Source organism: Lygodium microphyllum, chromosome 22 (genome assembly GCF_053477565.2).
Source record: "Lygodium microphyllum isolate KBCC chromosome 22, Lygodium_microphyllum_v1.1.10, whole genome shotgun sequence".
NCBI lineage: Eukaryota > Viridiplantae > Streptophyta > Polypodiopsida > Schizaeales > Lygodiaceae > Lygodium > Lygodium microphyllum.
In genome coordinates, this window is record NC_141156.1 from 28,202,217 (window position 1) to 28,219,936 (window position 17,720).

The 17,720-nt window shown below is 40.3% G+C and overlaps 1 protein-coding gene and 1 pseudogene across 1 annotated transcript in view; one reads left to right on the plus strand and one right to left on the minus strand.

Moving 5' to 3' along the window:
• LOC148016979 (zinc metalloproteinase aureolysin) overlaps positions 1 to 17,720 on the plus strand; it is a 71,614-nt gene that overhangs the window by 30,956 nt on the left and 22,938 nt on the right. The window lies entirely within an intron of this gene.
• Positions 9,400 to 11,509, minus strand: LOC148016980 (uncharacterized; annotated as a pseudogene).

Sequence of the window (17,720 nt, forward strand, 5' to 3'; positions counted from 1 at the left end):
CTTGGCATAATTGACAATGTGGGGATGCTTGGAGGTAGCTAGATGTAGGAAATGTGCATTAATCAGGGGGGTTGGATCATGGGGTTGAAATTTAAGTTGAAGGTACTTATTGGTTGTATTCAATGGATTGATTTTGATCATTACCTTATGGAAATTTCAAGTCCCTTACTAGCCACTAGCTCTCATGATTGCAAGCCACCATCTTTTTGTCTCAACACCTTGTTAAGATGTCAAATCTATCTTCATGGTGCCAAAAAGGTTTGGTAGGAGAAGAGATCTTCTACCTCCTCATTGGCAGCTAGACTGTAAAGATGTATCGAAGATGTGATTGGTTTCTCTAAGAAACATGGAGTTACTAAAGGTCAAAGAAGAAAGATTTATATGTTTCATGTTGTTGCGTGCACAAGAAACTTAGTGCTAGTACTCTATATTCTTCTAATAAGTATCTTGGGCCTTTCTTACAAGAGGTTGAAAATTATATCTATCATGTTGTTGCATGTAGAACAAACTTAATGCTAGTACTCTATATCCTTCTAATAAGTATCTCGTGTCTTTCTCACAAGATGTAAAAACTATATTAAAATGTATGAAGATTATAGAATCAAGGGTTTTAGGGTATAATTGAAAGCAAGGTGAAAGATTGATAGTGATATTTTGATCCCGGAAGTCCAATTAGAGGAAGGAGATGATTGTCTCCATTTAAGATGAGCAACAGGTTCTTCAAATGGATGATCTTCTTATTGCTTGAGTATTTATTAAACATCTCTCCTCCATAGTAGGATCTTAGCTTATGGAGACAAAAACTATGATCTAAGGTTGCAGAATTTCTTGCCCCCTTGCAAACTATGTATCTCTACTGATATAGCCCTACTCATATCTTGCCTCTCCACTATAGAGGAGCCAGAATTTGTGTTGACAAAAATGGAGGGTGAGTTGGCTAGATTAGTGGGACAAGGGTGTCCCCTAGTCCCATTGTTGTTTGCCATTGCTATTGACCATCTCCTAAGAATGATTGAGTTTAGATACCAAACAAGAGACCTAAGAGGACTCCCACTTTTGGATCATAACTCTAGGCTCAACTATTCGTAGATAATATTTTTAATATTCTAGAAGCTGATAGAGTAATCATGATAGGTTGCTTGAAATCTATGAGCACTTCATAGAGGTCTCAAACTTAGCCATAAGTAAGTTGAAGATGAAGATGATATACATGTCATGCAATGATCTATTAGAGTGAATCGCATAGTATGGCTTTAAGTAAATCACCCTTGGCTACCTATTCAAATGTTTAGGCTATTCATTTGGAGTGGGAGTTACATCTTTGCAAATATTTAGTTAATTATTGGATAATTTGTAATAGAAAACGTGCAAATATATAGGATTCTTTCTATCAATAATCATAGTAATATGATAATTATTTATAGTAAACCGAGCCCCTCAATCTCTTTTCTCTTTACTGTTTGTTTCTTTTCAAAGGCTAGATGTAAACAAAAGGTGTGCAAAGATTTTTTGTGGAGCTTTGGAGAATCCCACAAATGGTATATTTTGTGAGAAAATCTTGCAAAATTGCAAGGAAACTAGAGGTGTAGGTATGGAGGATTTAAATATGAGAAATAAGAGATTTCCCTTATTATTTTCTCAACGACATTGAAAGGATCCATCCTTGGACATGCATACTAAGCAAGTGGATTTCCAAAGCTAGAATTGTTGGCGGAAAAATGAATTATCTTAATCAGGGTGATATATTTTTCACCCCCCTTGATTTTCCTATCAAAATTTGTCAATTTAAGGTGGCCGAAAAGATCTTCTTTGAGTGGCACGGCCTCTTGAAGGACATGCAATGGTTGTCAAAAGGTGGTAGAAAAGGTTATTCCTCCCTTCTATAGGACTTTAGAACCAACCTTAATTACCTTCAATAAACACATGTAGCAATGAATTCGCAAGCTAGCCAAAGCCATTGACAATACATGCATGATTAGGTGGTAGAATATTTAGGGTGTAAATAAGAGGATTTGGGCCACTTCCATTGCAAAATAATGGGCTCACCTACTCAAGTTCTTTATCAATCATGGAGATAAAGTAGTCCTTAAACCTAAATCGTTGAAGTATTTGATAGTAGTGACAATTGGCTCTTTTTAAAGACGAAAGAAGATTGGAAGAACCCTTGTCCAAATGTGGGTACTGACTTGTAAGTTCAAGTGCAAAAGAGCATGGAAATGCACCCTCTCTCTCAAGCTAAATTTCTTATTGTGGAAGCTCGTAGCTACAAGTTAACCAACCAAAGGTAGTCTGTCTAAGTTCAAAAGCATCTCTCCTTTGTGTCCCATGTACTCTCTCAAGAGAGAATCCATCCCACACTTATTTTGACTCTATGGTGCATATGCTCTCTAGAAAAGATAAAGGAGTTGCTTAATAGGGTAGGACTTTAAAGCCAACATACCTATGAGGCTAGCCCTTTTTGGCAACCCCTCGAGCCTTAATTTTGCTTCACTTGAGATTTGGAACTTAACAAGGGTCATGGTGATCCTACACTTTTTACTAATGCAAAAATAGAGTACTTCTAAAAGAAGCTCCCTAGGTTGTCTACCAATAAGCTCTTTATTGATTGTACTAGAGAAAAATTTTCTTTCTTTGAGAAACCTTGGGAAGCAATCTTATGCCTTTAATTGGTTTTCTCTAGCTAGGAAAAATAGAGCTTGAGTAGTTTTTTCCCATGTTGCATCAGTGTGATTATGTAAATATCTTTGTATTGGTCTAGTGTATTTTGCATTAGAAAAATAAAATTGAAAAATTCAAGGCCTTTTAGATATAAAAATAACAATAATTCATAAAAGTGTAATAGGTTCTATGCAACTAGTATAACAGGGAGCTTCATACATAAAGCAAAAACTTTGCCCTTGACATTTATTATTGTGACATGTGTGTAGATTTGTGTATCAAAATTTAGCCTTCTTCCTAGCATAGTTACAAATTCTTATGCTTGATTTATATTAAATTGTAACATTGAGCATTGTAAAAAAGGTGCTTAATAGGTAGTACGTAATCATGGTAATAAAAGAGAATGTGTAGGGTCAGCCTATTTTTGCACCTTAAATCCTCCACAAAAAGGAGTTGTAATCACATGAAATCCACTTCCACATGTTTATTATCCTTTGAAATACTACAAAGGTCACTCCTTGGTGACATCTAAACTTTTTTCTAAGACCCTTGAATTTTATTTAACTTAATTCTCAATCAGTATAAATTTTAAAGGCAAAATCATATTTTTAATGTGCTTTTCTAACACTTATATTCTCATTTTTCCACTAGTTTAATGTGTGTGTGTGAGCAATTGCATCAATTTAAGTGAGAGAATTGAGGATTTACTAGTAGAAATTAATAGAAAATTATTTATCCATAATTTATTCCCACTTGATTGTCATTGTCAAGCCAATGGTTGCTATGCAAAATTACCACAACCTTGGGTTGATGCATGGTTGCTGTGATGTTCGATTGTGGGGTTTCTATGGTCTCTTAGTTACACTTTAGCATCAAGTTGTGCCTCTACATCAACCAACATTCTATTGATGATGGGTTCGTGCAAGATCTCCCTATATTGTTTAGGCCGTAGAGACTAGTTTTCAAGTTTCCTTTTACATGCATGCAAAGAATTGGCTTCCAAATGACGATCTACTATCGCATATGATAGAGCAAGGCTACAATAGCATGCTTAAATTTTTGTGGCTTGTTTTGATATCCTTTAGTTGTTTTGATTGCCTCCAAATGGTCCAGTGAAAAAATGGGGCTTTTAATAAGTGAGTTGGGTGATTTCAGGTTGTGGGACTTCCATAGCATCCTCAAGTTGCACTTCAACCTTAGGTTGTGCCTCATCTTTAGGCAATGGTTTGATGATGATGGGTTCATGTAGGATCTCTCTACATCACTTTGGGGCCATAGAAACTAGTATTTGTAACATGTTTTCCACCTAGACAAGGGGTCAACCTCCAAATGATGATCTACCATTGCACATGGTAGAGTAGGGCTCTAGGAGTTCGAAGTGTGGATAATTTGAGTGATTTTTCCCAATCTTTGTCTTGCTCTTATGGAAGATCTCGAGACATGTGTCCATCGATTTTTCCATGCCCATAGAAACTAGTATTTGTAACATGTTTTCCATCTAGACAAGGGGTCGACCTCCAAATGATGATCTACCATTGCACATGGTAGAGTAGGGCTCTAGGAGTTCGAAGTGTGGATAATTGAGTGATTTTTCCTAATCTTTGTCTTGCTCTTATGGAAGATCTCGAGACATGTGTCCATCGATTTTTCCATGCCCTGTTTGCTTCATTGGCTAATGTTAGCAACCAAAAGTGTGATGTGCCTCCTTTGAAACCCATAGGAGCTCTTTAATCGTCAATTAAAACTTCAAGTCCATGCACAACACCATTTATCTCCCCTTCAGAAATAACGAGCATAATTGGACATGGGAGTTTTGGTTCTACTTCATAGAGAGTGCATGGGCTATAGTCACTCCTAATAGCAATCTAGCATCCATCTAAGAAGGGTCACTTTGCAACCAATCAACGATGAGTGTGAATGAGTACCACAATTGGTTCAGAGAGAGTGGAACTACCTTTTAAGCTTCCATGTCTACTAGGGCCAATACTCAACTCCACTCTGGTCTCCTAAAATGATGTTAAGTTGTCTCTGTTCCACTAAAATTGGGCAGGTCACATTCTAGTAGCTCGATCTTGCCTTTAGAAAAGTTACTTGATTTATTTGGTCCATCTAGCCATAAATTCTTAGCAGTTAAGACCAAGATCTTCCACTTTTTAAAATTGGGTTGGTCTAGTTATCTCATTAAAGCAAAGCATATACAAAAGCAACTTCTTTATACTGATTTGTTATAGAGGATTTGTTAGTACAATCTCTAATCACATGAAAAGACACTTAAAAAAACAATAATGTATTAATAAACACGTTTATTACCAAATCATCACTTTTGCAAGAGTGGCCAAAACTATCCTACCTAGGATGGGACCTTCTAACCTTGCATGGGTTTGATGATTGATTGTATGTGATTGCATTTCTTCTACAATCATAGGGGATTTATGAGCTCATAGCCTCCCTAAACTCTCCTATGCCTCTAGAGTTGTCTTGCATCACTAGGGCATTTACAACTTGGTTCTTTGCCCTAACAAGTACTCAAGCGATCAAACCAAACAAAACACTTATTACTCACGCAAGAGTGTAAGATCCTCATCTTGAAAGATGTGTTTTTTAAGCATCCCAAAAGATGGTCAAGACTCATCGTGGTGTGGGGATCCCAATAGTATATGGCAATATATGCTTTTTCCATCCATATCACAAGCACAGATTCGATGTAAGAGAATCTTACTTGCAATCAAAACTAAAAGCAATCATACCACAGATAGAAAGCAGAAATGAAATATTAAATGACCATGTGGTGTATGGGCCAATACAATTTCTCATTCTTGAAAGAGAAGTGGCATCTAAAGTTGATATGAGGCTCTCTTGGACTTTATTTACTTAATTCTCAGTCAATACAAAATTTAAGTGCAAAATTCTATTTTCAATGTACTTTTTAAACACTTGTATTTATTATTTCCCATGTATTTAATGTGCATTTTGTTGGGGGGGGTAAAAGGCGCCTCTGCCTAGCCACCCGTGTATTACTACATTGACAGTATCCGTGCTTGCACACTACAAGTGGCGGGTACCCATCACTGTCACTTCATTCTTTATTCTTTCAATTGCATTTGAATAAAGGGAAGGCATGTCACACATTGTGATTGTTGGAGTTTCCACATTTGGAGTCTCTCTCTCTAAATTGCTCTTGCTCCTTCCACCATAGCTTTTGCTCTTGCCCGTGCTTCCACTTCAAGGCTCACCTTCCTTAAATTGGTATCAGTGCCTTCTTCTTTGCAAGCTGAGCTTGGTCTGGCACACTCTCAATCAGTTTCCATTCGAATACTTACAGTAGTCATCTCTTTGTTGGTAGCCATAGCCACTCCGTTCAAGCTTCCTATCAGTTGTATTCTTCTTGGGCACTGTTTGAGCTTTCTCAAGCAAGTTGGAGCAGCCCCCTAGAGCCCTCACCTTACTAGTGTAGCATCACTTGCGTGGAACATGCGCTTTTCTAGGAGCAACTCGCGTTTTTCATCTCCTACAACATATCTTCTTCATTGGGCAGCTATACAAGCACTTATACACTTAGTTTTGATGCTTGGTATTGATCTTTCCACTCTTAGCATTTGATTTGAGCATTAAGCTTTAATTTTGGACTATTATAACAATCCATAGACTATCATAAAACAAGGCAGCACCCTGTTTGATACTTCTATGGTCAGTTTTGTTAGTCTTATGATGCTCGGTTATGCTTGGGTGATGTCTACATGTGTGGGAATGCTATGCTTGTGTTATGGGTTGGATTTGGAGCTGAATTTGGTATTGAAATAGCTTGGTTTGATAGTGTATTCACTCCTATATACAGCAGGGCTGAACCTCTTTTAACATGGATTTTATATGCCTATTGCTCTTGGCTACGATTTAGGTGTTCTATATGCACTAGTGATATGTACCATTGATGCTAGTACATTGGTATACCATATGCCCACGATTTGAGGTGGCTTTGAACTTGATTTGAGGACTGATTTACTTAGTTTTGACAGTGAATTTACTGTTGTAATACCCAGGGGCTGAAGCCTATTTGGTTAGTGTATGCTCTACCTATTGCTTATGGGTGTTTCTCGGGTGATTCATTTGACCATATGGATGCATATGGAGGTTGGAAAATGCTTTGTTTTGGTTTTGGAATGCTTTTGAGCAATGATTATGGAATGCTTTTGAGTAGTGATTAAGCTCTATTTTGGTCTACACTAATTGGCATGGACTACAATTGGCATTCCTTGTGATAGTTTATGCCCATTGTCTATGCTTGACATCTAGGCTTCATGCTTTGATGCTTATGTTAGAAAAGCATGCTACTTGGAATGTCTATGTTTGACTCACATTTCTGGGCTTCATCTTTGATTGCATTTGAGTATTTTGGAGAACTTGGACACTCTATTTAGTTGCCAACTACTCGACTTTGGAAGCTTCAGTGCTTAATGCTTTACGGGCTTGAGTTACTTTGGGATTTATGCTCCAAATGTATCCTACTTGGATGTTGGATGTCTGATGATATGTACTTGATGTATTTGAGCAGTGCTTGCTCAGTTTGCATTTGACTTTCCTTCCAATGGGAGATTTTGGCCTATTTAGATGTACATAAAGCTTTGACTTTGTAGTTGAGCTTGAGATCGTGGGACATTGACATGTATCTGCTCTCTTTGTGCTTCGTGTATGTAGTTCATGCTTAGTGGGCTGATTTGACCTTACTCTTGGGGCAAGCACCTATCTCTGTCATGGTGTTGTCAGTTATGTATGCATCTTGAATGGCTCTTTATTGAGCTTTACTTACACTGCTCTTTTAGTTGTGCCTATGCTTGGTCTCTTTTGTTACCTCGAGACTTGTTACATACATGACTTTTATGTCTATGAGATGTATCTTGTCTAACACCTTGCTTGGTTGACAGTTCTTGGTGCCCATTGCTCCTTTTTACTCAGTGTTAGATGTATTTGTTTCCTGGCAGTTATTGTTGGTCATGTATCAGTGATAGCTTCGCTTTTGGCTTCTTTTACCTACTGCTGTGATTTATTACAGCAAGCTGTAAATTGCAGATTGTGAGCATTTATTGAGGGCAATCATTATTGTTTGACACCCTTTTGGTCATATTTGGTGGACAGCTGGTCATGTTAGCAATTTCTCTTATTTTCAGCTTGTTTTGGCAGTGGTTTTGGCCTATTTACTGTGAATTGCAGCAGCCTGTTTTCTGCATAGTTTGCCTCTGTTTGACTCGTTATGACTGGTCATCTCAAAGGTATAGCTTTTTTTAACATCGCCAACTTGGATGGCACCAACTATGGCTACTGGAAGTCTCAAATATGGCAGATTTTGGTGTAGAAATTGCAGATTAAGCCACTAAGAAACAAGGGTATTAAATCGAGAACATGTGGATAATGATGACTGGGCTGATTTAGATGCACTATGGAAGTCCACTATCATTTTATCACTCTCTGAAGAGGTCCACAATAATGTTGTTGAAGATGAAGATCAGAGTGTGTGGAATCTATGGGAAAAGATTCAGGAACTTTATGCAAAGCAGAGCCCTGATTCATAGATGTATTAGCTTAAATAGTTGATGGATCTCCCCATGAAGGAGGGGACCCCATTGTCTGTTCACTTTAGCCAGTTCAATTCTATCATAAAGAATTTGCTTCAACAGGGTATCGAGTTTCATGATAATCTGCATCCTTTGTTTCTACTTGGCACTTTACCTAAGTCTTGGGATGCATTTTACATTGCGATTTGTACCAACAAACTTGATGGGCTGAAATTGAAAGATGAAGAGAGTGCTCTTTTGATTGAAGAAATTAACAGGAAAAACAATGATGCTTCTTGCAGTTCATATGCTTTATTCGTTAGAGGTGGCAGAAGTGGCAAGAAAGATAATGATAATCATGGGAAGGACTCTCAGATGCCCTAGTCTATGTCACGTGGACGCAGCAAGTCCTATGGACGTAAGTCAGATCTTACATGCTATTATTGTGGGAAAGCAGGACACATAGGGCCATACTGCCATAAGATGTGTGATGATAAGCGCAAAGAAAAGGAGAAAGAGAAAGTTCAGGAGATTTCATGTAGATTGAGCAGATGTTGAAAAGGTGTTCCAAATGACAAACAACAATGGGGGGCCTATCGGGAGGAAGCATGAGGTTTGTAATGATAAGTGTAGCTGTAACCGGCCTGTTCACTGGGAAGGGCGGTAGTGTACAACCAAAATACATAAATGCTTTCACCCAATTAACAGTCGCCCACTTTACCTGAACTTAAAGACACAGAATCAAGAAGACATACAGGAAGCTAAAATGTTCCTGTTGTCACACAGACACCGTGTTGGCCCCTTTCGGTATTTCTTTATTTTTAGAAAAAGAGAAAGTGCAATGGGCTGTCTTTCACCTATTTTGGGTGAAATTTGGCAGCATAGCAGTACAATTACTGACCCAAAACAAGCCGACCAGGAGGGGAAACTCTGCCCAAGTCTGAATCTTCTGGTTGGAGTGCAGAATTGACCATTTCAGTCTGCTGTAATTACTGGTTCAGACCTGTTCCGAGACCTGTTTACAACACATACTGTTCCCTGTACTGTTCAGCCCACTGTAAATACTGGTTCAGACCTGTTCTGACACCTGTTCTCAGCTCATATTGTTCCCTGCACTGTCCTGCATCATCTGGGCCAAGTGCCCCTTGATTCTGGCATCAATTGGGCTCTGAAATAGCCTCTGAACAGTTCAGAATCAGTTCTGGTTTAGTGCTGTTTCAGGCACTTGCTTGGTGAGGTTACCACCCTCACCAGTCCCTGCTGGGACAGCATACAACTGCTCCTGTTCCTGGAGAAAGGAGGCTCTTGCCTCGTGCAAAATCAGCATATTCCACACAGTTGTACCTGAATCAGAAGAAAGGCCCTTGATTCTGCAGCATAACCAAACTGTCAGGGAGAGAGAGAGAGAGTAGGAAGCAGGCTCAAGCCTCTGTGCATCATAGACAAGGTAGACCAGCTCTCAAGAGCTCTCCATCTGAAAAATGAGCCCCCCATGCATATCTTTCTTTCACAAAAATGAGCCCCCCATGCATTGAAACTCGTTTTTGTGCTGCCCTCTCTCTCTCTTTTGGAAATTTATACCCAAATTGTGACACATGGCATACATGTAACAATTTTCCTGTTTAAACCTTTCGGTCTAAAATTCTCTATCCTCGGTTCAAAATTTGACCTCGGCACAGACCAGAGGATTAATCCTCGAGCAAAAACGAAGATAATGACGCGAACAGATTCTGAGGTCCAAAAATAGTAACTCCCTAAATTTTAGGAGTTGCTTCCATTGCATCCCACTAGTCTTCTAACCATCTTTGCAGACTATGGCTATATCCAAATCTGTAATGTAGCTCAACTGAAAGTGAATTTCCACTGATGACCCCACATGGACTAGTCTCTTAAAGATTTGTCCATCTTCACTTTGAACTAGTCTCTTCCAGGCTAGTTCTTCAACACACTTGTCCATATACACTTTCACAAGTCTCTTCCAGACTTGTCAATCTACAGTGCCATTTGTCTCTTCCAGGCTTATACTGGACCTTAACTGTCCAATCTTGACTCACTAGACATTCCTGTCCGTTTCACAAACTGGCCATGCAACTCAGGCGTTTAGATTTCAAGAGGGATCTTTCCAAAAAGAAAAACCAAATAAAGTATGTAATAAAGAAATCAACAAAAAGGTACTAGTTGTCACAGTCTTGTGACATACCTCCCTCTCGAAATCGCAAACGTCCTCGTTTGCATGAATGTCATACATGCTTCCAGCTAACCCAGTGAACTTACACTTGGCAGCACATGTACAACACATACATGCTATCAGTCAACATTGTGTACTGAACACACTGTTAACACATGTATGTTCTAACTGTGAAACATGGCAGACTATCATTATGTGACTCCACATCACTATTTACAGATATAGTGGCCGGTACACCACAATGATATCCCCATAGTGGCAGATTCTCATTTGATGACTCCACATCACTCTGACTAGAGATCTAGTGGTTGGTACATCAAAATGATATCCCCACTGAGTCAATTTACAAAATACATGCTCGATCGAGTAACCATTGTTACATGTATTCAATTCAATAGAAGTAAAAACTGTATTCTTGCAAGCAATACTTACTTCTTTAGCACTGAGAAAACCATATGGACACAATAAGTCCTAAGCTGTACAAAATCTGTTTCTGTACATAATTTCTTTCTTGAGCAATTGTCACTTTGACAATCTATTTCAGCTTAGAGATACAAGGGGTCAAGGTAGGTTGCAAGCAAAATGCTTCAAGGTAAAGTTCCAACACATTAGGTGATTCTGCAAGTTCACCTTCGTCCATCCACTTAGCATCTATAGCTGGATAGTTCTTGAACTTAACCAAATACCTTCTAGCAACTTTGTCTTTCACTTTCCTTTCCTTGTGTGCCAATACTTGTTCTGGAACAAGAATTTCATCAAGTTCCTCAACTTCGGGCTGTTCCTCAGCTGGCATATCTTTTGGCACATCACCCACATATGGTCTAAGAAGACTTACATGGAAAGCATTATGAATCTTCCAATTGTTAGGCAATTTCAGCCTATAGCTGACATCACTAATCTTCTCTGTTACTTGAAAAGGCCCATAGTATCACATACTAAGCTTAGTGAAAAGACTTTCCTTGCCTTTCCGCTTCTTTAAGCGTGCCTTTTCAAACCGCAACAGTACCCAATCACCAAGTGAAAATATCAATTCACGACGGTGATGATCAGCAGCTTTCTTTTGCTTTGCCTGAGTCCTTTCAAGGGCATGCTTAACTTTCTGATACATTTCACCCATACTCTGCACATATTGATCTGCATGAAAGATCTTATCCTTTGTATGCAAGATGGGAGGAGCCTTTTTACCACCTTCAACAATTTCAAAAGGGGCTTTGCCTGTTGACGAATGCACAATATTATTGTATGCATACTCGACCAAAGGCAAATACTGCTCCCACTTTGACTTGTGTTCTGACACATAGCACTTAAGCAGATCCAAGACAGTAGAATTTTCCTCTTCTGACTGTCCATCAGTCTGTGGATGAAATGACGATGAGATCTTAAGCGTTGTGCCCATGTTCTCAAATATGCCTCTCCAGAATAGACTTGTCATCCGTGGATCACGGTCACTGACAACAGACTGTGGCATACCATGATACTTGAAGACATTGCACATAAACAAACGTGCCATCTGATCTAGTTTTATCTTCTTTCTGACAGGAATGAAATGAGCCTGTTTGCTAAACGTGCAACATAGGAACACTAACAGGTGGCATAGGAGTTGCCGGACCATTGACTACTACAGGGCTTGTAGACACAATACTTGCTTGCTGGTTTTGATAACCAGGCATACCAAAAGGGCCCTGTGGCATGCCAAAACTGCCCTGGACTCCCTGAAATCCATGTTGCATGCCTATATTACCATACATGGGGTTTGGCATAAAACCCTGTGTACCCCCAAACACTGTTCCTGGTACATAAATCTGATTTCTAGGTGCATAAACAGCCATACTCTGAAATACAGATCCATCTCCAAAGTACCCAGGATGTACAAAGGTCGTGGGAAAACCTATGGTAAAGCCTGAAAACAATTTCCCTGTCCATTTAAGCCAACATTTGGCTGTTGTAAAGTGGCGAGCTGAACTGGCAACGCCTGTGTAACTAGCATTTCCGCCTCCTGTTCCTGGACAGTTGGAACCAATCTTGGAGTCTCCATTGACTCCGCAAGCTGCCTTGGTGTTTCCACTGAATCTGCAGCATGCTTACCCTTCTCCTGGACTTCTACTGGATCCAAAATCTTTGCAGATGGCTGCAAAAATGCCAAAAACCTTGGATTCTGCATCACTTGTGTAAACATACTCACAGCAGCAACTAACTGAGTCTTGAAAATGTCTTCATCCATAGAAGAAGTCATAAGAACTTGTGGCTCAACCATAACAGGAGGAGTAACAAGCTGTGGAGGTCTAGAAGACTCTCCCACCTCATGAACAACAGGGATCTCCTGTGATGAAGACGCTTCCTCTCTGGTGTCTTCCTTTCTATCAGCCATAATGCACAATTCTGTGTCTACACCCAAACAAACCTTGGCTCACTCTTTAGGGAAAAAGTGATTCGATCCCGGCAATGGAACCATGTAACCGGCCTGTTCACTGGGAAGGGCGGTAGTGTACAACCAAAATACATAAATGCTTTCACCCAATTAACAGCCACCCACTTTACCTGAAATTAAAGACAGAATCAAGAAGACATACAGGAAGCTAAAATGCTCCTGTTGTCACACAGACACCTTGTTGGCCCCTAAGTTAGGCGCCCCTTTCGGTATTTCTTTATCTTTAGAAAAAGAGAAAGTGCAATGGGCTGTCTTTCACCTATTCTAGGTGAAATTTGGCAGCATAACAGTACAATTACTGACCCAAAACAAGCCGACCAAGAGGGGAAACTCTGCCCAAGTCTGAATCTTCTGGTTGGAGTGCAGAATTGACCATTTCAGTCTGCTGTAATTACTGGTTCAGACCTGTTCCGAGACCTGTTTACAACACATACTGTTCCCTGTACTGTTCAGCCCACTGTAAATACTGGTTCAGACCTGTTCTGACACCTGCACTGTCCTGCATCATCTGGGCCAAGTGCCCCTTGATTCTGGCATCAATTGGGCTCTGAAATAGCCTCTGAACAGTTCAGAATCAGTTCTGGTTTAGTGCTGTTTCATGCACTTGCTTGGTGAGGTTACCACCCTCACCAGTCCTTGCTGGGACAGCATACAACTGCTCCTGTTCCTGGAGAAAGGAGGCTCTTGCCTCGTGCAAAATCAGCATATTCCACACAGCTGTACCTGAATCAGAAGAAAGGCCCTTGATTCTGCAGCATAACCAAACTGTCAGGGAGAGAGAGAGAGAGAGAGTAGGAAGCAGGCTCAAGCCTCTGTGCATCATAGACAAGATAGACTAGCTCTCAAGAGCTCTCCATCTGTAGCAATCCATCTCCCTTTCACAAAAATGAGCCCCCCATGCATTGAAACTCGTTTTTGTGCTGCCCTCTCTCTCTCTTTTGGGAATTTATGCCCAAATTGTGACACATGGCATACATGTAATAATTTTCCTGTTTAAACCTTTCGGTCTAAAATTCTCCATCCTCGGTTCAAAATTTGACCTCGGTACAGACCAGAGGATTAATCCTCGAGCAAAAACGAAGATAATGACGCGAACAGATTCTGAGGTCCAAAAATTGTAACTCCCTAAATTTTAGGAGTTGCTTCCATTGCATCCAACTAGTCTTCTGACCATCTTTGCAGACTATGACTACATCCAAATCTGTAATGTAGCTCAACTGAAAGTGAATTTCCACTGATGACCCCACATGGACTAATCTCTTGAAGATTTGTCCATCTTCACTTTGAACTAGTCTCTTCCAGGCTAGTTCTTCAACACACTTGTCCATATACACTTTCACAAGTCTCTTCCAGACTTGTCAATCTACAGTGCCATCTGTCTCTTCCAGGCTTATACTAGACCTTAACTGTCCAGTCTTGACTCACTAGACATTCCTGCCCGTTTCACAAACCGGCCATGCAACTCAGGCGTTTAGATTTCAAGAGGGATCCTTTCAAAAAGAAAAACCAAATAAAATATGTAATAAAGAAATCAACAAAAAGGTACTAGTTGTCACAGTCTTGTGACAGTGGCAGATGGGAACACTCAAAAGAGGGGCTGTAGAACTCTAAAAAAAGGTCCTTAGATAGACCCTCTATTTATAGACATATTAGCCAATCAAATGTCTAGGGTAATGTGTAAGGTGTGTCTAATGGCGCAAAGACACTTTGGGTACATGTAATATTTGAGTTTGGGGATGTTTAAGGAGTGGAGAAAAGGGGATTAAAGTTAATTAACCCTTTGTTGCTTAACACCCCCTCTTAGCCTAGAAACTCAAGCTAAGAGGGGTTGCAAAGCAAAGCTCGTCCAAGAGATTGTTGAGAAACCACATCATTCTGTATAGTTTTCCTTCATTCCCATTTTTGGTTTTAGTTTCTAGGCCCAGAAAGGCTTTCTAAGGTCTTTTGAGAGTGTCGGAGCACTGTACAAGAGATTTTAATGGGCGAGACTCCAGATAGTTCGTGTCTATATATATGGCACATCCCCTATTCTTAGCATCTCACTGCATTCACTTCTTTTGAGGCTTTCGTCTCTTCTCCCTCCTCTCTTCTTCCTTAATCTTCTTCAAGCGTCATCTTTCTTGGCTACTTTGGGTTTGTAGCATCTGGCAGTTGCTCCACCATCTAGCATCACATCACAACTGGCGTTTCCATCATTAGAGTCTCTTCCTCCTTGCATTTGCAGGTTTTGGCCCTCCTCTATCATCTACGATAGTACACTAGTCCTTGGTAGCATCCAGCCTTTGTGTTTGGGCTGTCCGGGAGGTCATCTTTATCAACCACTCTTCATCCTTGCGTTTGCAGATGCAGAGTCTTCAATGACAGTTTCCTTGCTCCAGGCGACACCTCATCATCCTTGCGTTTGCCAATTTAGAGACTTCTTCGAGAGTCTCCTTGCCCTCTAGGGCATCCTTCGTGCTACAGTACCCTTGTATAAGATTCACTTCATTATTTCATTCATTCATTTGAGTTTCTTTTCTTTTCTTCTCTTAGTGTTTGCCGTACACACACTGTGTTTCTCCTTGCAAACCCTACTGTCTCTTTGGTTACTCAGTCATTTCTTGACATGTGATCAGAGCTAGAGGTGCTTAGTGAGTTGCGAAGATCCTTTGCATTAGTGAACACAATTATAGGTTGTAGGATTGGCATCAACATCTAATTATTACTCTACTTCCATTGTGTCACTGAGAGATATCCTTCTTCTCCTTCCGACCCTCCCTTTTACAGGTTGGTCCTATGATATCATGGCATCTCCATTGTCCAATTGCTTGTCTACTGGGTGCTCCTATTGTGGCAAGAACGGTCACACCCTCGAAGCTTGTCAACATCCATCTTTGCTCCCTATCCCCACTGGAGTATATACATCTTCCACTGGGCACTTCTTATGCTATCTATCATTTTTGGGCCACATAGATTGTTCTAACTTTTACATCAACTCTTAGCTTACTATTCTCAAGGCAATAAGCTGCATCTGACGCTCACTAAGTCCTTTTGAGTAGATGGAGGCTTTAAGACCTCATGCAGTGATAAGTCCTCTTGGAGACCACCACATTGCATGGCTGTTTCCCCCACCCATTTTTGGATACAATGGCTTCCATGGCCCCATCTCCTCGACAATCCACTCCATTGAGTGCTCGTGATTGTTCCCTACCATTGGCTCACCTTGAGCCTCCTTCTACCCTATCCTCTTCTACTCAGATTCAAGAAGATACCTTTGGGTGCTCCTCAGCTTTTGATCCTTCTGCGTGTCTATATATACGGTACATCCCCCATGCTTAACATCTCACCACACTCACTTCTTTTGAGACTTGCATCTCTTCTCTCTCCTCTCTCCTTCCTTCATCTTCTTTAGGCATCATCTTTCTTGGCTATTGGAGTTTGCGTTCAGAGCATTTGGTGGTTGCTCCACTATTTAGTGTCACATCACATCTGGTGTTTCCATTATCAAAGGCTCATCCTTGTATTTGTAGCTTTTGGGTCTTCTCCATCATGTGGTGACAGTGCACTAGTCCTTGGCAGCATCCAACCTTGTGTTTGGGTTGTTCGGGAGGTCAACTTTATTAGCCAACCTTCATCCTTGCATTCGTAGATTCAGAGGCTTCAATGACAGTCTCCCTAGTCTAGGCGACACCTTATCATCCATGCGTTTGTAGATTTAGAGACTTCTTCGGCAGTCTCCCTACTCTAGGGCATCCTTTGTGCTACGGCACCCTTGTATAGATTCACTTCATTATTTCATTCATTGATTTGAGTTTCTCTTCTTTTCTCCTCTCAGTGTTTGCCGTACACACTTTGTGTTTCTCCTTGCCAACCCTACTATCTCTTTGGTTGCTTGGTCATTTCTTGAGAGAGGTCTCACCCCAAATTAGTGAGAGTATCGGACAAAGGTTACATGTTGGCTGCCCAATGGTCTACCAAGCCTATCGAGGTGATGAGGATGGTACTTGTACGTACCTCAAGAGGTCCCACCCAAAAGTAACTAGGATATCAATCTTTTATGCACATCAATTGCCCAAGAATCTACAGAGACTATCGAGATGATGACTATCTTTCCTAAGGAGCCCAAGCATTTTAATTTTTATTGGCTTGTCTTTTGCAAAGCTAATGTAAGAGTAAGACGCAATGGAAAATTAAAGATGAACAAATAACTTAATGTGTGTGTTGTGGAAGATAAATAAACATCCTGAAGTAGCATAAGGACAAATTAGCTTATGGGCCTGACTCAATTAGTCTAATGAGATAAGAGTAATAAGTAATACTAGAACAGTCACTAGCCTAAGGGTATTCTAACTTGTGTACCCTAAGGGACCTAGAAGGTGCTAGTTGAAGGGTGTGGCCACCAATGCACATGTCTATCTACAAATGTCAAGGAACTCGTTGCAAGGTGGAGAAATGGATCTAGCCTTGGTTAATGTAAAGAAATACCCTAACATAGAAACATAGTAGGTATATGGATAGTTGCATGATAATTGGAGTATGAGAATCGTTGCATCTCAGTGACCCATGGAATGTGAGATGGTGTCATGATGATGTGTATTTCTAATGCTTAGTGACATTTTTAATTTGTGCACATGGGAGGTGCAAGCTAGTTAAGTGACCGTGAGACCTTAGTAACTTGGTGATTAGTGGGGGTGACATTGGCAAAAGGTGTACAAAGTTATGCTAGATAGGTACTTGTGGGTGCTCTATGTCAGTTTGGGTCTAGGCCATTCAATGTCTAATGGTGACATTTGAGAGACTAAGCATTAATTAATAAATTAATGCTAAGTCAAAGGACAAATTAATGTTGGGACATTGAATGTTCCACCGGGATTAGCACATCAATTGTGGATGGGTACTAGCCAATTCTTGGGTAGGGTCA